Source organism: Lissotriton helveticus, chromosome 4_1, assembly GCF_964261635.1.
Source record: "Lissotriton helveticus chromosome 4_1, aLisHel1.1, whole genome shotgun sequence".
NCBI lineage: Eukaryota > Metazoa > Chordata > Amphibia > Caudata > Salamandridae > Lissotriton > Lissotriton helveticus.
Genome location: NC_136063.1, coordinates 1,027,732,007 through 1,027,756,106, shown reverse-complemented (window position 1 = coordinate 1,027,756,106; position 24,100 = coordinate 1,027,732,007). Strand labels below are relative to the sequence as shown.

The following is a 24,100-nucleotide window of genomic DNA, read 5'->3' as shown; positions in this document are numbered from 1 at the left end:
TGGTCTTAGACTTGGAAATTTGTTTTGTCTTGGTTGTAATAATAGGGACTCCCGATTGGAGGACTCGTGTCCGGTTCCTCCGGTTGGAACTCCAACTTATGAATTATATGTAAAACATGGCGTAGGTCCCATCACATACAATGAAGTGTGGATCAAATACACCAGAAAAGATGGTGTTTTAAAATGGCCCCAATATGGTAGCTTTGATACAGAAATCTTAGATAACCTCGAAGTTAAACTTTTTAAAAAGAAAGCCCGGCCGGCGATGTTTGCCTCTTTCCGCCTATGGCGTAAGGAAGCCAAACAGAAGAAAATTAAATTAGCGAAGAAAAATAAGAGAGAAGGGGGAATTTCGATAATGCAAGCTGCTATGCAGTTTAAAGACAATGAAGAAGAACAGATGAGTGAGCAGTTGCACAGGCAACGTAAAATGGTAATAGATAAATGCTATCCAGTTTTGCCGTCTCTTCAGCAAGATGCAGCAAAAGAGCATGAAAAAGATCCGTTAATGTCGCATTTATTAAGTTCGCCACCCCCCTATGCGCAAAATGCCACGGCACCTCCGCAACCTTTTGTTGTGCAACCTGTGCCTCCTGTTCCTCCACAGCACCCATCAGCTGTTCTTCATCTGGCTCCTGCTCCTTTGGTGCAGCCTCCTCAAGGCCCACCGATCACATCTGTTTCTTCCTTCAGTTTCTCCTTCCGTTCGGCAGAGAATGGCCAACACTGTTACTAATCTTTTCTCACCTCTTTTCGGGTCGCCTACTACGACCCCTAACATGGAACGAAGACAGTTGCGAAGTCAACTGCCTGACTATCGAGAGAGAGATTTACTGAATCGTTTAGCGCATAAATGGGTTATGGACACTGTAAGGTATGATGTAGAGTCTGTCATGGAAGTCTTCCGTCAATGGGAAGCACCGACGCAGAGATATGTTTTTGAACAAATGCGTGTTTTCCTCTGTGAGGATTTGGAAGACAATGATCTGGAATACAACCCGCCCAAGTTGTGTCGTGTACGGTTCGAGTTTGGAGAGGGCATGATCGTAGGTCCAGATGTCGAGAGAGCGGTTGAGACATTGTTGTCATTTCAGAGTAAGGGGGGCAGTTCTCAGTCGTCATTTGAGCATGGCACATCCGGTAGGAAAAAGGCGCGACAGTACCCCATGAGAGAGGTTCCCCCACAATGGAGAGAGGGTGACGCAAATGCTCACCCACCTATTCTGCCACACTTTCAGCGGGTGTGGGTACATGTCCCATGGAGGCGAGCTGAAGTTTTAGCCCTTAAACAGACATTACCTGATCCCCGTAAAAATCCCGCAGGGTATTACAAAGAGTTGTCACAGACTGCATGGTCATGTATCATGAATTCAGCCGATATCGATATGTTATTTGGGAATGTTGTTCCACAGCCTTTATGGGGTAAGATTCGTCATACAGATCATGATCAGGAGTTAGGTGACTCATGGGCTAATATTGCTGCTGCAGCTGCCCGACAAGTTGGTGGTGCAAAGCCTGAGCCTTTAGTAGCCAAACTTCCTGGTAAAATAATTGATTACATGAAAACGATAATGCCTGCAATACGTGTAAATTGGGATAAGTTGTCTGCATGTAAGCAGAAGAAAGATGAAACAGTGTCAGATTTCTTCACCAGGTTTGAAGAGACTTTTGTCGACCACAGTGGTCAAGATATGAGCACAGAAGGTGGTCAGCGTTTGTTCGTCAATAAATTTGTGCACAATCTGCTTCCCGAGTAGTGTAAAAAGTTAAAAGATTCAGAGAGTTCATGGGCAGTTTCCTCCTCAGCACAGATATTGGCTACTGCACAGTATTACGAAAATCGAGACAAAGACGTGAAAGATAGAGCAGAAAAGAAAACGATAGAGTTGAAAACGAAGGTTTTGTTACAGCAAGCATATCCGCCGCGTGGTGGTGGTGGCCAGAATAGTGGTGGTCAAAATAATAGTGGTCAGAGTAACTATCAGAATAATTATCAGCAGCCTCAACAGTATCAGAGGAACTCGCAGAGAGTCGAGTATACTCAACCACGTGTCCCTGTAGGCCCCAATCAGTGTTCATATTGTAAGGAAGAGGGTCTTTTCAAGTATAGTTGTCCTATTTTATTACAGCGTGCAAATGGTGCTTCTGGTGTAAGAGGTCGAGGTGTTCAGCAAGCGTCTAGAGGTAGAGGACGTGGAAATTTCCCCCAGAACACACAGTCTCTTCCACCTCAAAATTCGATGAATAGGTTTGATCAGCAGAATAACGCATCTGGTAGGACAGCTCAGTACTATACTGATGATTATTATACAGAAGATGAGCATTGGGAAGGTAATGATTGCTAGGACAGCCATAGACAAAGAGAGGGAGTTGTTTCAGTTCCAGTAGATCAGAGTGGACCTTATGTTGAGGTGATTACATCAGGTGTGTCAGAGCATTTTCTGTTGGATACTGGTGCTACAAAGAGTTCCATTATGCACTCCAAACTCCCTGGCGCACCTTTGTCTGGCAAAATTAATGTTTCTGTAGGTTTTTCTGGCGCCCCAGTTAGAAATCTGATTTCTGACCCTTTGTCTCTTTCTGTTGGTCCTTGTGAATTCGAAGCACCCCTTATTCTGACAACAGGTTGTGGTGAAAACTTGCTAGGATTAGATTTGCTAAAAAGATTGTATGCGACTTTGTACTGTTCTCCTTCTGGAGTACAACTTACACTGGGTAAGAAAGTGGTTTCTCCAATGTATTTGTCGAGAGACAAACTTCCAACAGAATTGTCATCTCTCCCTAATATTCTTTGGGCTACTGGTCCTAATGATGTAGGTCTTTTGGAAATACCACCATATGTTGTAACATTGAAAGCCAATGTTAGAATGCCACGAATTCCCCAATATAGAATTTCTAGTGAAGGTGAAAAAGCTTTGCTAGCGATCGTTTACGAACTGATTGAAAAAGATGTGATTGAAGAGACAAGAGGCAATGTTTGCAATAGCCCTGTTCTGCCTGTTTTAAAACGAACTGATCCCTCTCAGCCACCTGTGTACAGATTTGTGATTGATCTTAGAGAGGTCAATAAAATAGTTGTACCACAATTTACAGTTGTCCCCGACATTACTGCATTATTGACTATGATTCCAGCTTCTGCCACCTGGTTTTCGGTGATTGACTTGAAGAATGCTTTCTTCAGCATCCCGATTGCTGAGGAGAGCAGGGATATTTTTCCCTTCAGTTTAGGAGGACGCAGTTTCCGCTTTAAACGCGCTCCTCAGGGCTACTGTGAAAGTCCATCAATATATAGTCAAGCTTTAAAAACACAGCTTGATACAATTGTTTTACCTAAAGGTGCTACCCTTATTCAGTATGTGGATGATTTGCTTGTTGCTGCAGATACTGAGGAAATCTGTAAAGAAGCCACGTTATCATTGTTGCGTCATCTGTGTGATTTGCATCACAAAGTGTCACTTTCCAAATTACAATATTGCCGACAAGAAGTGACCTACTTAGGTCATCTCTTATCGAAGGAGGGAAGGAAACTGACCCCAGAAAGAATTCAGGCAATAGCGAAATTGAGTGTGCCAAGAACACAGAGAGAAGTGCGTGCTTTCTTGGGCCTTACATCGTACTGTAGACAGTGGATTCCACATTTTTCGTTATTAGCCAAACCTTTGGTGGCATTAACGTGTAAAGATACACCTAATCCCATTCCCTGGTCTGAAGAGTGTCAGAAAAGTTTTTCTGAATTGCGCACAGCATTATGTTCGGCTCCTGTATTAGGTACCCCCAACTACAGTAAGCCCTTTACATTATATGTCCATGAGAAGGAAGGTTGTGCATTGTCAGTTTTGACTCAGTTGTTTGGGGACAAACAGCGTCCATGTGCATATTTTTCGTCGACTTTGGATCCAGTAGCTAGAACGTTGCCAAGTTGTTTAAGAGCCACAGCGGCAGCAGCTGTTTCTATCCGACAGTCTGCTGGTCTAGTAATGAACAATACACTAGTCGTGATGGTCCCACATGCAGTAGACACGTTGTTAAATAGAACCAAGACACAACACTTAACTAGTGCTCGATTGTCAGGTTACGAATTAACATTGTTAGCTAGTCATGTGCACATAAAAAGGTGCAACACTTTAAACCTAGCTACGTTACTGCCAATTGTAGAGGAATTAGATGCTTCAGAACAGCATGATTGTTTTCTTAGAACAGAAGAAGAAACGAAAGGGAGAGTAGATCTCTACGACACTCCTCTTGCTGAATGTGATGGTACATTATGGGTGGATGGTTCATGCTTCAAGCTTCCGAATGGTAACACGACTGCAGCATATGCTGTCACGACTTTGCACACAATTGTTGAAGCTGCACGTATTCCACATAATTCAGCTCAAGCAGCAGAATTGATTGCACTTACCAGAGCATGTGTGTTGTCTAAAGGAATGAAAGTGACTATCTATACCGATAGCCAGTATGCATTTGGTGTGGCTCACAGTTTTGGATGATTGTGGAAAGAACGTGGGTTCCTGACTTCGCATGGAGCTAAGATTCAGCATGGTCAGTTGGTGAATGAGCTTCTTGAATCACTGACAATGCCTCTGCAAGTGGCGATTGTGAAATGTAGTGCTCACAAGAAGATGACTGATGATGTTGGTCATGGAAATGCATTTGCTGACGAAATCGCGAAAGAAACTGCAAGGAGCGTGATGAGCCGAATGTATGTTGCAGGCCCTGCAAGATGGGTTGGTGATGTTGGAATGTGTGAAGACACGATAGAGAGTGTGAAATCCATTCAAGCTGAAGCCACAGAGAAAGAATTGAGCATGTGGAGAGAAAGTACGGGTAGAATGGATGCAAATGGCTGTTGGGTTGAATTGTCAGAGCATCAGAGATGGTTGTTACCCGATGCATATGTGCTTGCAGTAGTTACAATGGCTCATGGAATGGCTCACATCAGTGTGAAAGGGATTTGTAAGTTGTTGGCTCCAGTATGGCAAAATGCAGGAATTCCCAAGTGTGCAGAGAATGTCGTCAAGAATTGCATGGTGTGTCTGAAACACAATCCTGGTAGGGGAACCCCAACTCCAGCTGGTCATTTTGCACCGCCTACGTACCCGTTCGAGGTTTTGCAGCTAGATTTCATTCACATGGAGAGGTGCAACAATTTAAAATACGTACTCGTTGTTGTTTGTGCCTTCTCAAGATGGGTAGAAGCATACCCCCTAAAAGACAATACTGCCTTATCCACAGCTAAAGCCCTTGTGAAAGAGTTCTTCCCCAGGTTTGGAATGCCTAGAATGGTCTGGAGTGATAATGGAAGTGAATTTGTGGGTCGTGTGATGAAGAGAGTGTGTGAAGGGCTAGGTATCCATCAGAAGTTCCACGCTGCAAATCACCCCCAATCAGCTGGATTAGTAGAATGTTACAATGGCACGCTTAAGTTAAAACTGGCCAAAATTCAAGCGAGCATGGGTCTTAAATGGCCTGACGCTCTACCCTTAGCACTCCTGTCCACCAGAATGACTGTGCATTCGCGAGTGAAACTTAGTCCCTATGAGATAGTTTTTGGCCGCCCGGCCAATATATGGGGAGTGCCAAGGCCCACTAAGTTCAGCGAACTGGAACACCCTGTTTTGCTTACTTATCTGTATGAATTGACGGCTAAATTGCGTGTTTTGCATCAACAGGTTCACGACACCCTGCCTCCGGTCTCCGAGACTCCAGGTCATGCAATCGACCCTGGTTCTTGGGTCCTCGTCAAGAACTTCCAGAGAACCAAAAACGACCAGCCCAGGTGGACCGGACCGCACCTCGTCCTTCTTTCCACAAGATCGGCAGTTCGAGTGGAAGGGAAGAAGCACTGGATCCACGGGGTCCACTGTAAAAGGATCCCTTTACCTCTGCCGTATGACCAGTGGGTCCAGGAGGGTGTCGGCGACTCAGAAACTGAAACCGTGGCACGTTTCCTACCTTTCAGTGATGCACGGGTAAAAGGAACATTTACTGAACAAGAGAGCGAGAACATTCTGCAACTAGCTGTATCACCGTCAATTCCAATGAACACTACAGAGCCTGAACTCCTGTTTCAGGATCAGACAGTACCCGAGAAAAAGCGCTATAATTTGAGGCCAAGACCTAGGGACAAATAAACAAAACCTTTTTTTCACCTCCAAGTACTATTTTTGAAAGTGCAGCTCTCCCATCTGAGAAACTTGCTCATTTTTGTTTTTCGAACCGCCATCCGGGTTCCGCTGCTAGGGCCGCGATTGCCCAAAGTCTTTGGGGTGCAGCTGACGACGTTAGGTCGGCAGTTCTGGTTGGTCTAAGGGAGTTGCCCTGGACTGACAGAAGCATTCCTTAGCAGAATCAACCTCCCATCGCGGGCAGCACTTTAGAGAGGATGGAGTTTCTCGAGATGGAGAGACCTGCCAAGGAAATGAACTTTAAACACAAGATTTGTAATATAATGACAAAGAAAAGCTTTTTGATATTGTGCATTTTTATGCTATTCAGTGTGATGATATTTTTAATAAGTCATGTGTTATTCTCTTTTCGAGTAACATTTGCACCCACTACATCGCCCATACCTCCTCCTTCTACTGTTTCCCCACTCTCTTTTCAACCCCTTCCTGAACACGAATCAGCTAGGAGATTAGAGTTTATTATTAACTCCTTTGTTCAGCTCTTGCACCAACACCAACTTGTAATGAACACAACTAACTGTTGGGTGTGTGGTCTTATGCCTCACACAACGGATAAAGGTATCCCTTATCTGGTCCTGCCTTTCAGCCACAATGGTTCTGTGTGGGCATACAGAACAATGTTCATATACGCACATGAAGTCTACCCCCTACGTTCTGTAACAGACAATCCTAAAAATAGTGCTCTAGTTAAGGGTATAGTAGACATGATTAAGGAAGGTATTTCGTATGAGACTATCCCGAGAGATGAGACACTAGTATACATAGGATGGAACATAACCGGATATGGAGCTACTCTGAGTGAGAAACAGCAAGCTAAGAGATCTTCCCCGATTTGGATTGCACCCCATCAGGGTCATCTGTGTCTGCAAGGTAATGGCACGAATCCCAGAGCTCAGTTAGGGAAGAGTATCTGCACTAAACTAAACTAAACTTCCCCTTCATTTTTAGCAGCTAAGGGTACCTATTTAATCTGCCATGATAGAGCCTATACATGGTTGCCCCCTGACTTTTCGGGCTCATGTTTTGTTTCATTCCTGTTGCCTCCCACCTACACAGCAGCGGCAGATTACCACAAGACAAGGGTAGTTAGAGGTGTCTTGAGTGAAGAAGACACTGCAGGTCAAGAATTTGGGGACTTTGCAAAGGGTTTTCTGTCGTTCTGGCTAACAGCAGGAACATAGGGCAATTGACAAGGGTAGTTGAGTCCACCGTGATTGAAACTGCTGGTGCCCTTAGTAACCTGACTGCTGAGCTCCAGTCGGATCGTCTTATGACCCTTCAGAACAGGGTCGCTTTAGATGTCATACTTGCAGACCGAGGTGGGGTATGTAGATTGATCCAATCGAGTTGCTGTGTTTTCATCCCAGATAACGCTCCAACAGTGTACCAGGCCATCTCTAAACTGCATAAGATTTCCGAATCTATTCATGTAGATAAAGGAGATTGGTCATTTATGGGGTGGTTCTGGGAACTGATATCCGGTTGGGGATGGAAAATTCTGATGGTCATTGGGATGGTCTTAGCCATTCTTTTCCTGTTCTGTCTGTGCGTGCAGTGTGCTCCTGCAATATTTGGCCTCTGTGTCACATCATGTGTAAGGAAACCTGTATCAAGAGACGAACTAAGTACTAGAATGATGTTACAGCAACATCTCAATGACTTTAGGAATATAGATCTGGACTCAGATTAGCACGAGGATAGATTAATTGCCTATGTAAGGGCAAAAGGAGGGATTGTGGTTCTGAAAATCCTGGACTCGTGTAATAATTCTGGACTCGAGAATAAAACTTCATCATAACAGGACGAATTTAGTATCAAAAGACCGAGAATGACGAGTACACCATGTACAAGCATTTTCGTCTTACTCGAGTGACGATTTCACCTCGAAATCGTCATTTTCGTTCTGAACCCTTGGCTTCCATTTTGTATACGGCAGCCATTTTATGAGTTGCCCTTTACATAGGCTTATAATACAGCTAAAATCGATTCCAAAGGACACGTACACCTTGATTGACTTTTCTCTGACCTAGGCAGGCGGGGCAAGCTGAAACCATTGCCCCAGGCCGAACCTGTTTGGTCAGTTCCTCTCCCAGTGGCCGAATGAGATAGCATCATGGCTCAACAGGCCATAAAACCTTTTCAGCACACACACACCCTGCCGAATCTTGCTCACACCTGTCCCTGCTCTTTTCTCTCACTTGCTTTATGATGGGGAGGTGCCCGTTTTTATTGGGGGTCCACCGATATCTGATGAAATGTTGGGCCTTGCCGGGTGATTTGTTGTGGGCTGGACGAACTGAAATATGGACATGTCATCATGACTCTGCTTTTCCTTTGTAACAAAGAATGTGAATAGTGTACTGTAATTCGAAGAATGTTTGCCTAAAGCACAATATTTTGTATAAAAAGAGAAGCCTGACTTTGTAGGATTGAGCAGTTTCCTGAGAATATACATCCCGTGTGTTGTACTTCTAGGACGCTTGTTTCTTGGTTGCAGCCAATAAAATCGATCCTTGACTTCACCTGGAAGGCTCTGAGTTTCTGTGGTCTGAATCAGGAAAGAACCCAAGGTCTTTGGGTGTACCCTGGCACAGCTGGGTTACCGGTTCAGTACCGGTTCTGAAAAACCCAGTACCTCACACCAAAGCCTAGAACACCCTTTCCCTTCACCTCCGCACCGCACCCTCACTCACCCACTTCAGGGAGGGACTCAATATCTGGCTCTTTGACTGATACCTGCAACACAGTGCCTGGATACACTCTGGAGTGATGAGCCGCAGTATACAAGTCCTACTTGATTGATTGCTTGATTGATTTAACCTCTTTAATTCTTCGGCTGAGCTCACAAGTGGTCCTTTGTAGTTTTCTTTATATGGTTGGCATTGTGCTTTCAAACGAGTGTTCTAATGATGCAGTGCCAAGAAGCACTGCCCTCTCTCGCTACAGACTGTTGTTTGAACCTACCTCTAGCTCTTAGTGCTGTGGATTCTGTGACAACAGCAGGTGTTAAATGAAAGTTGTAATAGGCACATCAGTAGATGGCTAGATTGTATCCATGCTTTCATGACTGTCATATTCTCTGGTACTAGTAGAAGTACCATGAGCCAAAATGAGGCACCATCAAGTTCTTCTATGTCGAATGGTTAATCAGCTGTTTGGGTCACAGATTTCTGTGATGTTGAATCCATTTGAGGACCTTTAAAGTGTGTTGTGGCATAATGATTATTCATGCATTTAAGTGATTAATTTATTAAATTATATAATCTTATACTGTTATTTTCCAAAACATTAAAATTAATTTGATTTTCTTTTTTTGCAGTTGTCACCATGAATGAAATTTAGAAGTTTTATTTGAGAAAGATGAGTGAAGGGCGGTATTCACAATTTTCTGCCAAAGATTGATGCAAAACCCAACATGGATTTATGTAATGAATATTTCTATTATTTTAAAAATGTTTTTTACATAATACATTATAATATAAATGAAAATAGAAAAATCAATACCTGTAGTTATCTTTCTTGAAGCAGAAGATTCTATAGATGGTACTCTGCTGCTGACCCATGCTTTAGAATATATGGTATTAGTTGTTCTAAAGGTGGAGCAGTTTCCAAGGAGCTGGGTGCGGCACCTGTTGTAGCAGACTCCTTTCTCCTAGCTGCAAGTTTTTCCTTTGCTCTCGACTTAAGGTTTTACGACCTTTTTCTCATTTCCTCCACACTTTATATTTGTCAGCCTATAGAATTTCTCCTACTTTGAATTCTTCCCCAAATTAGTTTTTGGTAGCTTCTGGTACTAGGGATGTCTTTCCAAATTACTCTTATTTTCTGCCACTCATTTTTTCAATATTTTCTGCTCCTTATAATTAAACGTTCTCTTCCTCCTACTGGAAACCTGCTTCTGCAGCTCTTGTGTTGCCATCTTCAACTGTTTAGAATTATCAAGACGAATCATAATGTCTGATATTCTGCAAGACTTTTTTTTTTATAAAATTTTTATTTTTGCAATATATCAATTGAAAATAGAAGGGGGGGTAGACAGTAAGAGGGGGAATAGAAAGGAAGAAGAAAGATAGGCGACACGCCGCCACAAAACCCCACACAGGGGGTGCAAAAATAAGGGGGGAAGAGGGCTCATCCGAAGAGGAAGGGGCGGCATGGTTCCATAGTCCGCAAGCAATAAGAGGGTCAAGTCCAATGTAGGCACCCTCAGAGCGACAAGACCGCCCGAACTCCGCTCTCGGTCCAGTGACCTCCCCAAAGCATAGCTAGTCGCCGCAAGAGAGCAGCAAGGAGGAAGAACTAAAGACACTTACCCCAACTCCCCCCCACCCTCATCCCTCCCCAACATCACCCACCCCCCAGTGGCGGCGACCAACAAGCATACCAAACAATCCAGTCATCCTAGAAATCAAATTTGGAAAAGATGGAGGGACCGCAGCGTTGACGGGCATACAGCCGAGGGCAAACCTCGGGACAGAAATCGTACAAGTGAGCCCCAATTGTACATGAAATTCTTGTAGTTCCCCAAGAAGATGTCAGAGAGGCGTTCCATGCTCAATAGACGCCACAGTCGAGCATGCCACAAGGAAATAGCCGGGGTAGACGGAGACTTCCACGCTGCAGCCAGAGTCACCTTGGCCGCACCCAAACACAACCACATGACACGCTTATCCGCCCTGGTCTGGTATTCAAGTAGTGGATCCCTAAGCCCTAATAGGACAAAGTCCAAGGAATTCGGAACCGGATACCCCAAAATGTCTCTAATGTGGGACAGAATCTCAGCCCAGAATGGTTGAATGGAGGGGCAATCCCACCAAATATGCTTAAAGTCTCCCAGCATCCCACAGCCCCGCCAGCATCTATCCGAGGTGGCCGGGAATATGCGGTGCAATTTGGCGGGGTACATGTACCAATCAAAGATGAGTTTCATATGGGCTTCTCTGAGGTCAGTAGAGTGATTGTGCGCTGTAACATCTCTCCATAGAGCCCGCCATTCGTTGGTGGAGATGTCCCTCCCCAGAGTGGATTCCCAATGGTCTAGGTAACGGGGACGCGGAGACACGGCAGTATCCAATAATAATTTGTACAAAAAAGAAATCGTACCTCTCATGGTAGCAGTGCGAAGAAGAAAGGACTCAAATCGCGACAAGGGCCTGGTGGCAGCATCTATCACGGCAGGCGATGTCGCCCAATGCAGGAGTTGGAGATGCCGAAAGCGTTCCGTCGGGAGGACATCGTAGTCCCTCATACAGTTGTGGAAAGTGAGGGGTACGGCGCCATGAAACAGGTGGGTGAGGGCCCTACAGCCCCCTTTCCTCCAAGCGTCGAAGGGACCCTCCGCGAGGGCCGGGGGGAAGGCCGGATTGAAGTGAATCGGGGTGAATGGGGACGGGAACGTGGTCCAACGGTCGTCACCACTTACCGTGTCCCACACCTTCAGCACCGAGCTCGTGGGGGTGCTAATATAAGCATTCCTGGGGCGATCCGCCTTAGGCTTCCAAACCAGATCCCAGACGGAGCGGCCCGCAATGCTGCGATCCATGTGGAGCCAATGTTTTTCCGACTCCTGTTGGGACCACTCCACTATGACCCTCAGTTGAGCAGCCTTGTAATACAGATGCATGTCTGGGAAGCCTACTCCCCCTTCCAAGCGTGGGCGCCTCAGGACGTGGAATGGAAGCCGTGCTCGGCCTCCCTGCCAGACAAACCGCAGCATCATAGTCTTCAATCGGCGGAAATAGTCTAGCCCTATCGGAATAGGCAAGGCCTGAAATAAATACAACAGTTTGGGAAGGAGCACCATTTTTAAGGCGTGAATCCTGCCCAGCCACGAGATGAACTTAGGCTTCCAACGATCCAACTCAGTCCGCATCGAGGAAAGCATCGGGGGGAAATTAGCGCGGAATAGGGCATTCACGGATGAAGTCAACCGCACGCCCAGGTATAGCAAGGTTTCCGTCGCCCAGGCTAACGGAGTGAGCTGCCTGGTCACTTGTACCTCCCCGGCCGAGAGGGTCAGGTTCAGGATGAAGGATTTATCAAAATTAACCTTAAATCCCGCGACCGCCTCGTAAGCAGATAGCACAGAGTGGACATGCGGCAGCGACAGGGCCGGTTCCTTGATAGACAGTAAGACATCGTCCGCAAAGAGCGAGATTTTGTGCTGCTCGCCCGTAAAGGGAAGACCCAGAATCCCCTCGTTGTCTCGCACCGCTAACGCCAATGGCTCAATGCTAAGAGCAAAGAGAAGGGGCGAGAGGGGGCAGCCCTGGCGCGTCCCTCGGGAGTGGCGAAAACTCGCGGATCTATGGCCGTTGATAAGCACACGGGACGTGGGCCCACTGTAATTAGTCTCAATCATCCTCACAAAAGAAGGCGAGAAGCCGAAGGCCAACAGCGTCTGGTGCAGAAACCCCCAGTCGACGCGGTCGAAAGCCTTCTCTGCGTCGAGCCCTACTAACACCGCAGGCATGCGAAAGCGCTCCGCCTTTTCGATGAGGTGTATGACGCGACGCAGGTTATCGTGGGTCTGTCTGCCCTTAATAAATCCCGATTGATCAGGATGAATCAGGGCAGGCATCAGGTCCTGCATCCTGCCCGCCAAGATAGAAGAATACAACTTGGCGTCCAAGTTGAGAAGTGCTATCGGGCGGTAGGACGTACAAAAAGCAGGGTCTTTCCCCGGTTTGGGAATAACACTAATCAAGGCCTCAGCCATAGAATCCGTGGTCCTGCCATCAATCGCCATTGCATTGAAGAGGGAGACTAGGTAGTCGCACACCTCCGAGGCAAACGTTTTGTAAAAAAGGGCCGTGTAGCCGTCTGGCCCGGGGGCCTTGTGCAGCTTCAGACCCCCAATGGCACCCAAAACTTCCTCCCTAGTGATGGGAGAGGATAGAGACTCGTTCCACTCCCTAGAGACTTGCGGGAGAGATAGGCCCTCCAGGAATCTGGATTGTGCGTCAGGATCGAGGGTATCGCTTGAGTAGAGCGCCGCATAAAAGCGCCCGAAAATGGCCGCCTTGTCCGCGTCTTTATGCTGAACAGTGCCCGCAGGGTCCCGGATGCCCCCGATATATTCCTTCTCGCGTTTGTCCCGGAGCTGCCGGGCAAGATGGCGTCCGATCTTGTTGCCCTGGGAATAGGAGGTGCGTCGGAGTCGCAAGAGCGTGAATTCCGCCCTGTTATTATAATGGGCCCTCAACTTCCCACGGACCGCCGTTAGAGGGTGAAGGGTCACCCTGGAGGGGTTCGCCTTGTGGGCCTGCTCCAAAGTAGCCAACTCCAATTCCAGAGCCTCCCTCTCTGCGCGCCTCAGCCTGTTCAGATTCGCGTTGAGAGCGAGGCACGTGCCCCGTAAGGAGGCCTTGCACGCATCCCATGTGGTATACACCGATGTGTCCGACGGCGGGTTAAGAAGAAAAAAATCACCAATCGCTTTGCGTAAGGCCTTACACGACACCTCATCTCGCACTAGCGCCGCTGGGAAATACCACTTGCGCCAACCATCCCCCCCGGCGGCCCAATGCAGTCCCAGAACCACAAGGCTATGATCCGATAACGAGAGCGGGAAAATGCTAGCCAATTGTACGTTCCCTCGAAGGGCCTGACTCATCAAGATATAATCTATGCGGGAATACGAGTGGTGTACGTTGGAAAAAAAGGTGTAGTCTCTGGTCTGCGTGTGGAGAAAGCGCCAACTGTCGAGCAGTCCCAGGTCACCCAACTGCTTTTTAGTATCGTCTGAAAAGACTCCAGCGTCCGCTCTATGACCTCCAGAGCTATCCAAGCCCCTGTCCCACACCATATTAAAATCGCCCAGCAAAAGTAAATGGCCCTCCACAAAGTCCCCCATCCTGTCCAGCAGATCCCGCAGAAAGGCATTCTGTCCCGCATTAGGGGCATACAACACAGCAAAGGTACACAAGCGCCCTCGTAACAATCCCTTCACCAATAGCCACCGGCCGTCCCTATCCACACTCACTCCCATGGGCTGAAAATGCAGGGAGGCCCGGAAGAGCAGGGCCACCCCCCTGTGCTTTGTGGCCGCAGAGGCCCTATAGATAAGGGGGAACTGCCGATGTCGGAGCCTCAACTCATCCTTTCTAGCCAGGTGGGTCTCCTGGAGAGCCACCACATCCAAATGGTGATCTAGGATGTACTTCCAGAGTTTTTGTCTCTTCTGCGGAGAGTTAAGACCCTTCACGTTCCATGTTCCTATGCTGACAGACATAGGGAAGTATACAGACTCCACGCCATGCTCACAGCCATACAGCCACGGTGCTCGCATCGGACCCACACGCACCCCTCAAGCCAAGCCCAGAGGAGGTAGATAAATACAGGGACCCCAGGGAAGAACCCCAGCCCCGACCAACCCAGAAGGCCCGCCCGTGCAGTCCGCAAGTCCCGTGTGTCACCCATAGTCCCAGGTAATGCAAGGAACAACAAAGGTGGGCCCCCAAGCCATATACAAATCACAGAAAAAAAGAGACCATTGCCCAAGGTACTCTCCACATCCACTCGCCACCCAACGTCGCCGCCACTCCCCGAACTTCCCTCCCCAACCCAAAAAATCCCCACCACAGCACCCAAGGTTAGAGCGCCAACAATCCCACCCCTAACCCCCCTAAGAACAAAGAATAACAAAATGCAAGTCAATGCATTGAACCTGAACAGCGCGATCTTCAGTTCCAGAAGGTCCAGGTTCAAAAGGTCCCCGTCGATCCGGGGTTGGGGCAGGGGGGCCCTCCTAGGGACCCCCAGGTCCAAGGTCCGGGGTGTCTTCTCCAAAAGTACTATAGAACCCCAGGGACCTTAGGCCAAGAGCCCCTCCGACGCCACTCCATAAGAACGGGGTCACGCTGCTCCAGAGCCCGTCTGAGAATCCGTCATAGTGGCGGAGGCCACCGAAGCTACTGCCTCCCCTCTCTCCTGCTCCCTAGCTGCCGGGTCAGGCCGCCGCCGCTCCTGGGACGGGCCTATTCTGTGCCACGAGGAAGAACGACGCCTTCTCCGGAATGGGGAGCCCCGTGGCTCCTGTGATGGCTCTGTGTCCTCAATGCCCAGAAGCTCTGTCGCCTCCCGCAGGGAACGGATCTGACGCAACAGATTCTCCCATCGAAAGATGATCCGGAAAGGATGTCCCCAAGAGTAGGATATGTCACGCTCCCGGAGAAAGGCGGTCACAGGACGGAAGGCCCTTCGTTTCTGCAAGGTCGACGCCGCCAGGTCCTGGTAAAGCTGGGGGCGATGGCCCCTGAATTGCAGCGATGCAGTGGTTCTCGCTTTCCGCAATATCTTTTCCTTCAGTTGGAAATCATGTACGCAGACGAGGATATCTGGCGGTGGACCCCCTCCCCTCCTGGGCAGTCCCACTCTGTGCACCCTATCCATCTGGACATCACGCATCTCCTCGTCTTCCAGGATCTGGAGAAACAGCGCCAGGACATATTCCCGCAGGTCTCCCGCTTCCCCGTCCCATGGCACCGCTTTGATGCGAATGTTATTTCGCCTGGAGCGGTTCTCCAAATCCTCTGCATGGGATTGCAAGTCCAGATTTTGCTCTGTGAGGCGTATGACATCCTGTTGGAGTTGGTGCACATCGTTCGCAATACTAAGGTCATGGTCCTCCAACGTCGCTACTCTCTCCCCAATCCCATCCACATCTCTCCGCACCTCCCTGAGATCCGAGGCCAGCTGGGTACGAAGCTCTGAGATGTCCTCTTTGATAGTCGCGAAAAGTTCCTTCATGAAGGCTTTAGTCGCTGGCGCCTCATCGTCCGATGACCTGGAGGGACCGCCGGCCCCTGGCGACGCCGGTTGCTGCGACGATTTGGGGGCGACCTCCTTCCCCGCCTTCCCCCCCCTGCGTTGTGGGTTGGACATGGCTGCGGCCTGCTCCCACGCACCGCCACTCGGGCCCAGAATAACCGCAGCCGGGAGGCCGAGACGTGGACCGGCGATGCACCGCACCGGAGCGGTCCGCTGAAGACACAGTTCGTCCTCTCCGATATGGGAGCACCGGCCAAAGAGCGGTTCTTCTTCCACCAGGCCTCTGCAACGCAGTGACGCCGCCAGTACTCAGAGGCCCTCCTGCCTTACGGAGGCCCAAACCCTGGGTGGGCCAGTGGATCAAGCGCCCCCGGCCTCCAGGACCGCGCCAGCGAGCCGTAAGGCGCCCGCGCGCAGTCGAAGGCCGCAGCCGCGCCGGCGGGGCTACCCCCGGGGGGCCGCGTCACAGTCGCACAGGCAGGTCACTCCATAAGGTCCAGTAGCAAGTCACAGATGTATTAAAGTCCCTTTACTACCACGGTGCAGCCTCCCATTCAGCTCGGTGCCGCTGGTGGTGTGTCGGCGTATAGAGATCCCGCGCCGGACTCCCAGCCACTCGTAGCCCCCTGGTCCAAGTATGGGAGGCCTCAGTGTGGCACGTGGCTCAGGGAGAAATCGGGCCTCGCCACTATGGTGCTCCGCTGTTCCACCCCCTCCGACCCGTTCTCCAGTCCGCGGCTCACCGAGGGGGGGGGGGGGGAAGTCCGCTCACCCTACCCCCGCCGGGTCTGTGCACAATGTCCGATATTGGAGGTCTCAGGGGGCCGCCTTCAGGCTCACCGCCGGCTTCCCCGTCCACTCCTGGCGGCCTCAGACCCCGGTGCGGGCCGGCAAAGCACCTCCACACGGCGATCAGCCAGTATTCCTCGGCTGGCGCGATCCGCAGTCCTCCGCACCTGTTCAGCGTAGCAGGGCTCCCGTCAGAGCCGCTTCGGAGCCCAGGACCGCTCCGCCGCCTCCGGCCTCCCGGGCACGCGAGGCCGCTGCTCCACAGGCCTCGGCTCGGTCTCCTCCTGACAGCTCCTGTCGGGCACCCCTCACTCAGGCGGCGACACCGGAACACTCCGCCAGCAAGCGGCAGCCTCCGTCGAACGAGTAGCACCGGCAGAACGCCTCAGGACCCCGCTGTAAGCCGCTGTGCAGGATCGGCGTCGGAGAGGCTCGAGAAAGCGTCCTACTCCGACGCCATCTTGGCCACGCCCCCTCTGCAAGACTTTTAAACAATGGTCATACATACTTTCTGGATGTGTAATGGCAACATCAGTAACTGCAGCTGTGACATTCACAATTTGCGAAAGATGATTCGCTCTTTCTGAGTAACACCTATTCCCTATTAGGGGTACATTATTTAGAAATATTATTTACAAATAAGTTTGGGCTGGCTAGGCAAGATCGGGCAGACCTGGACTTGACTCTAGCCTGCCCCCTCAGATCTGAAACCCAAGCACTTCACCAGAAGTACTGTACAAGCCAGCGGCGGACATCCAGAGCCGTCCACAGATAGAAAGACAACCAGCACTGAAGGAACGAGGTTTGCAGGTCAGGACAGAGGTACAATATCCAACTGTTGTTTTAATGTATCATAGATGAATATTTGTATGCTATAATGTGTTTTCCACATATTTTGAAGTTCTCTTTAAACGACCATGTTTACTCTTTATGAATAGTGCAGCTAATAAAAATTAATTATTTAAGTGTGAGACCATTAACCATGAGTCTAAAAACTTATATCATCTTAAAGGTTGACCCTCTAAAATTGTTGTTACATGCAGAAAGATATGCCTTTAGATGTATATGATATGGTCAGAGCTGCTTACTTTGAGACTGGGAACCACTGTTCAAGTTTCCGCATCAGCTCATCATCCTGTGATTCTTGGCAAATCATGTGAAGTGCTTCGGATCGAGTTTGCGCTATATGAAACTGGAAACAAATTTATGATATGCCACCAAGCCCTCCTTATGTCTTTAGGGGTCAATTGAGTAAACCAAACTCACCCCCCATATTTACGGCCTACCACTTTAAAAAGTCACCATCCACCACTGGTGTTGCCGCATGGACGCGAGCAGCAGAGCTTCTCCAAGCTGAAAGGACTCACAGGTGTTCGCTCCAAGTCACTCGCTGATGCGCCAAGCTCCTCCATGCTGCAAGAGCGGGTAAAACTTTCTCCCAACGGTGTTGCAGCACCATAAACATCGATGGCTAAAATCCTGATGAGTCAAAGGGGAGCTCTTGAGTATGACATAATAGTGTGAGTTCACTGGATGTGGCCACCAGTGAATGAGGGATAACCTCAAACATTTTACATATAGGATGGTGGAACAGGGATTTTCCTGACAACTGTTAGAGCCCCTACCTCAAGGGAGGTTGTGTTGTTGCTTCTGAATGTCATATACCTTTGCATGTGTAAAGTTAGAAGAAAAATACTATTTTTGTTTACATAAAAAAGTATCTGACTGGACATTGATTTATTGTCTGTACTGTGTGCTCTTTGAGTTATGAGGTAAGTTCACTGAACTATATCTACCCAACCCCAAAGTGACTGCTCGACCACAGCTACCACTGAGAGTCAAGTGTAGGAGGGGTACTTGGCCCAGTTGTTTGGGATCTATAGTAGGTGGGACCCTGGGACATCAGGAGTAAAAGGCTTCAACTACCACGGTTTGGTCCTGTAGCCCATACGTGTCCAGTGACCCTCTGTAAGGGGTTCTGCAAATAGTAATAAGACCATGTGCTACTAGACATGCTGCTAGATCTTTACAGGGCATTGCATACACTCTAAAAGTGTGTATTTGCCACTAAGTTGCTGAACAGAGACTTCATTGCTAAAGTCAAGCTATTAGCAATGGTATTGTCCAAAAACACACAGGATGACAATTCCTGCAGTACCCCTTTAGCATTCCAGGCTGTCTTTCAGTGACTGTCCCAGCAGAGTCCAAGCACAGTGTGTTGAGAGCTATGGGACACTCCATGCACAGACAACATTGGCAGTAGAGGGAAAACATCCTTGCTACACCAATGCCTCCTCTGACACAGTATGGAGGAAAAGGCGTCTAAGATATTTCAAGCACCCTTGGCCTTTGTCATTGAGAATTAAAAAGTGTCTCCATTTGCTGTTGATTATCACATAACAAAAAAACATAACCTCCTATCAGTCTGATTTATCCATATCTTTAGGCTTTTTTAGCAAAACATGTAGAGTGAGTGGAAAATTAGGTGGCTGGCTGCACTCTATTCATGCACTTTGAAGTATCACAGAAACAATGTCATGTAAGAACAAATACAATTTATTTGTAAAAAGGCAAATACTATAATGCATCTACATGTGTAACTTTACTCTAAAACTTTGTAGCCAATGCACTAATTTTTGCTGTTCACCATTTATGAGTGTGAATTGACTGAAAGTGTACATCTATAAGGTTCCACTCCAGAAACCAGTGGACAGAGCCAAATGTACAAGTGCAAAGTTACTACTTATAACTTTTTACGTGTAAGTGGAGATTTCTGCCACCAGTGTGTACATTTCTGTATGGCAAGTATAGGGAAATTGTAAAAAGTTTATTCAACTTAAAAAAACATTCAAAATATTTGTATGTTAACTATTATTGACAAATAATTGTATACATTTATTGTAAATGTACAACAAAATAAAAAAAACTACAGCACTATAAACTTAATTTTGAATTTTTTGAATTAAATATTTACCAAATTTAAATATAATACATTAAATAAAATGATTTTTAAATATTTAGAAAAAACAAACTCACTTAAAGTAAAATGTTCATGTTAACATTTGTAGTAACAATTATAAAGATTTGTGTATAATTTAGTTAAAACCATAAGCTTACATTTACTTTTAAATGTAAAAAAGGTTGTTATTAAAATATCAATAAATGCAAGTATTTTGTATTTATATATATTTTGTAAATGTAATCAAATGTAAATGTTTATATTCATGAATTCAAAATAAATGAATGTATTATAATATTATTTCATATGGGGTCTTATTTTATGTCCTTGCCTGCACAAACTGATGTGGTTTCAGTATCAGTGGTTGGCAATGTGTAATGCTGGCGCACAATTTACTTGAGAATTGTGGCTCAATGGTTAGAGCGGCAGACCCAGATGCAGAGGTCTAGCCTGGGGCCAGGGTTCAATTCCCCGCCTCAGCGGGTATTGGGCTAAAAAATTCCACGGACCTGATAATTCTCGCCTCGGTGCCTATTCCAATCATGGAGTCCCATTCTGCAACTCTGGGCAATAGCTTGCTTAATCTCCACAACAGCCCCCACAACGCTAAGGATGCCTGGCCTCCACCTTGGGGGTGCCCAGGAGTGGACACCTCACATGGAAAGCCAGGATGGGTTCCACAGCAGTATTCGTACAAGCGCCTTGAGACCCTTGCGGGTGAGTAGTGCGCTATACAAGTATCAATTTACAATTTACTTGAGGTCTGAGCTAGAGTACATTTACAACTGTTTTGGATATCTTTTTGCGGCAGTAATTTCAGAAGTACGGTTTGTGAATAGGAACGGGCTTAATCTTTTGAGTCTGTTTGCCTACTTTTAGAACGGCGGTTCCTGGCTCCAGCGACGAGGCTCCGTAGTGCACCAGCGCACTTTGCAGCAGCGCACGAGTTTTGAAGCCCATTCCTTGCCGCACCCGCTCCGCGGGTGCCGCTGCGTTGGTGGACACTGGTGGTGGACGCATCAGGGAGGAGCACATCAGGACCCAGGACTCAGGCGGTAAGGGGCGCGAGGAACCAGCGGGGCTGCGAGCGTGCAGGGACTTCATTTCCCAGAAGTCCCTGCGAGACCGACGGAGAGCTTCCGGTCCGCTCTCCCTGCTGGCCCGCCCCCCGCCCATCAAGGGTTTCAAATAGTGGTCTTGTCTCCCCAATCTGCGGGACACTTACTTTTAGAACGGCGGTTCCTGGCTCCAGCGACGAGGCTCCGTAGTGCACCAGCGCACTTTGCAGCAGCGCACGAGTTTTGAAGCCCATTCCTTGCCGCACCCGCTCCGCGGGTGCCGCTGCGTTGGTGGACACTGGTGGTGGACGCATCAGGGAGGAGCACATCAGGACCCAGGACTCAGGCGGTAAGGGGCGCGAGGAACCAGCGGGGCTGCGAGCGTGCAGGGACTTCATTTCCCAGAAGTCCCTGCGAGACCGACGGAGAGCTTCCGGTCCGCTCTCCCTGCTGGCCCGCCCCTCGCCCCTTTTCACCCCTTACTTAACATCTCTACACTCCCGCAGCGCGGGACGCAGCCCGGGCGAAGACAGGGCAAAGACCGGGCCGTTTGAGGCCGTTCGAGGTCTGAACGGTCTGGTCTGGGCCCCTTCTCTGTCATCCTTTTACCTGCCATCTGGTTGTTGTTGGTATCTGTGGCTGTTCTTTAGCGTGGTCCTGGTTGCTAGTCACTGTTAGCCTACATGTGTACCCGTGTAACTCGCAACAGGGCGGCCAAGGGGGGGCCGGCCCCGAATGGACCTATGGATGACTTTATTACACGAACAAACATTGCCATAGACCAAGAAATCACCAAATTGCAAACTAGAGTGTCTCTTGACCTAGAAGCTGCTAGGAAGCTGTCACTCGATTTTGCTACCCATAAGAAATCTTCCCTTGGGCATATTGCATCTGCTGTTACTCCTACTCGTGCTCATAATATAGAGGGAGCTCAAATTAAGGTTGATGTTCATAACATCCCAGCTTCACCTACCCCCCTTATACCTTTGTGCCCATTTGTCTTGCCCGAGGGTCAATTAACTGCTGTGGGTAGTCTTCCTGTTGCCCCTATCTCCATTCTAAACTCGTCAGATTCTTCCTTTGCCAGCACTACCTATGGAGGATTAGACAGCATCCCTGGCAATCCAAATAAAAGAAAACGCTCACCCAGCATATCCTCCCCACACAAAAAGTTCTTAAATAGGGGTGGTAATTTGTCTATTATTGCTAGCACAACAGCTGATGGTAGTACAGGGACGCCTTTCACCGCCCCACAGGCCTCTTGGTGCGCTAACAACGAGGGGATTGCTTCTGTGGCATCTGGTAGTTTTTCACCAAGCAGGAGATTAGACTCTGCCCCAAACGACCAAGAAGGGAGGGAAAGAGAATTTATAGGAGTGGTTTGGGACACCCTAAAAAGCCTATTGTCTCCCCTGGATTTAAGGCTCTCTCGAATAGAGAACAACCTCCTAGAGATGGAGAAAAGCATTATTGCTTTGGCCACTCTTGGCCTGAGAGGCCTTGAACACCAGGGTTTGATAGACAACAATAGAGTTGCCCAGGCTGCTACCCCCCCCCCCACGGTCATCCCAGGTTTGCAGCCTAATCCTACCGTGCCTTGTTCCACCCAGCCCATCCCCAAACCACGGACCAAGAGAGTTGACATTGCAATCCCGGCTCGCCAGCCCAGGGCAAACACCTCAAGCGCCCCTACCACTCAACCACATATTCGTGTCAACTCGGCCGACACGAGAACGCAGAATCCCACTAGGTCTAGTTCTCGTTCTGCTCATACCTCCCAAAACAAATTTAACACCCGTCCTTTGGGGGGTCCTAGTTTTAAGAGCAACTTTAGAGGGGGATATATCGATCTTCCACCTGAAGCCAACGATTATGTGGCAGTATTGACGGGTGTGCCGGAAATAGAGAATGGCTTCTATGAACACCAGCAATCCCTCCATAATAAAGTTATGCATTGGCTCAATACCTATAGACCTATCTCTAACGGTAGGAGGAGCAGAGTTACAATGGTTCGCAGAGTCCCGTGGGTGGGAACAACTAGGAAATCAATCCCTGGGGACTGCATAGTCGTAACTTTTGATGATGTTTTTACGGCCAACCACATCTGCTCCTGGGTGAGCCAGAATGGGGGCTCTTCTATTGCCCCGAGGCCTTTGTCATTCTTCTATCCACCCCGGATTGTGCACCCTCAGGGGGGTAATTGGACCCTGGTTCCCCAGCAGTTCAGCTGGAGGTTTGCCCCTAAGGAGCACAATCCAACTAGTGGCTGGCCTGGTATTACAACCTTTAATAGGTTTGCCAGCCTTGAAGATGTGGATTGACTTGCAACATCCCCTGCGCCGGTACCACTACTCAGACCTAATACCTCGCAGGTGGAGGCTGAGTCTTCACCACTGTTGACTACCTTGGACATGGGGAGCATTGTTCCCCTGACCCAGGTTATGCCCCAGGCCACCCCTGTTCAGGGCTTGCTGTACTCTCCCCTGCCCGATGACAATGCCAGTACTTCCTCAGCAGCGATCTTGTTAGCCCAGGACTCACTGACAACTGTGGCTCATCCTCAGCATCCTCGGCTTGACGGTATCCATGTTGTTTACCCAGCTACTCCCGCCCAACCTTGTAAAAGCTCGGTAGGCAGTTCCTCGCTTAAGATTCTAAGTTGGAACGTGGCAGGGCTTGTGCGTAATCTAAATAAACCTGACTGGAATTCTTTTGTGGAGCCTTTTGGGATCTGTCTCCTACAAGAAACCTGGTGTCTGGAGCCCGTGCACAGGGTTGGTTTTGCGACGTACCATGTGCCGGCCACCAAGTCTAAAGGCAGCAAAGGCCGCCCTTCTGGTGGCCTTCTTGTTTGGGTCAGTATCTCTCTGGGGCTTACCATAAAAAACATAAATACCCAATCGCCAGATCTCCTGAGACTTACCATTCGGTGTCCGGGGGGTAGGATTATGGAATTATTGAACCTGTATTTTAGGGGGGGTCGGGGGGGGAACTCTTCTCCTCTATCCTCCTCTGGAGTTGAAGAAGAGCTTCGGGGTTGCGATATTGATTCCTTTATTGTTTTGGCTGGTGATTTTAATTGTTGCTTCGAACCGCTGGCCTGTGAAGACATTTTGGATACTTGGGAGGACGATGCCAAGAGAGGTATCCCCTTGCTCGCTCTCGACCCCATCAAAAAATGGTCAAAGAATGCTATCGATATTAATTCTCTTTGTTTGGAACATGCCCTAAGAGCCACAAATGGCCGTTCCAAATCAGACACAAGGGGTGCGCACACCTACAACAGGGTGGGCCACACCTCTAGAATAGATTATATATTGCTGAACCATAATTTG

The 24,100-nt window shown here is 48.5% G+C and overlaps 1 protein-coding gene and 1 long non-coding RNA gene across 2 annotated transcripts in view; one reads left to right on the top strand and one right to left on the bottom strand.

Annotated features, from left to right (window-relative positions):
• The window catches only part of CFAP90 (cilia and flagella associated protein 90), a 194,782-nt gene that overhangs the window by 132,220 nt on the left and 38,462 nt on the right, over positions 1 to 24,100 (bottom strand). The gene's annotated exons all lie outside the window — the stretch shown is intronic.
• The window catches only part of LOC144827419 (uncharacterized), a 105,796-nt gene that overhangs the window by 69,213 nt on the left and 12,483 nt on the right, over positions 1 to 24,100 (top strand). The window contains exon 2 of the long non-coding RNA XR_013610177.1: positions 9,508 to 9,613. This is a non-coding gene — a long non-coding RNA (uncharacterized LOC144827419). The remainder of the gene's footprint in view (positions 1 to 9,507; positions 9,614 to 24,100) is intronic.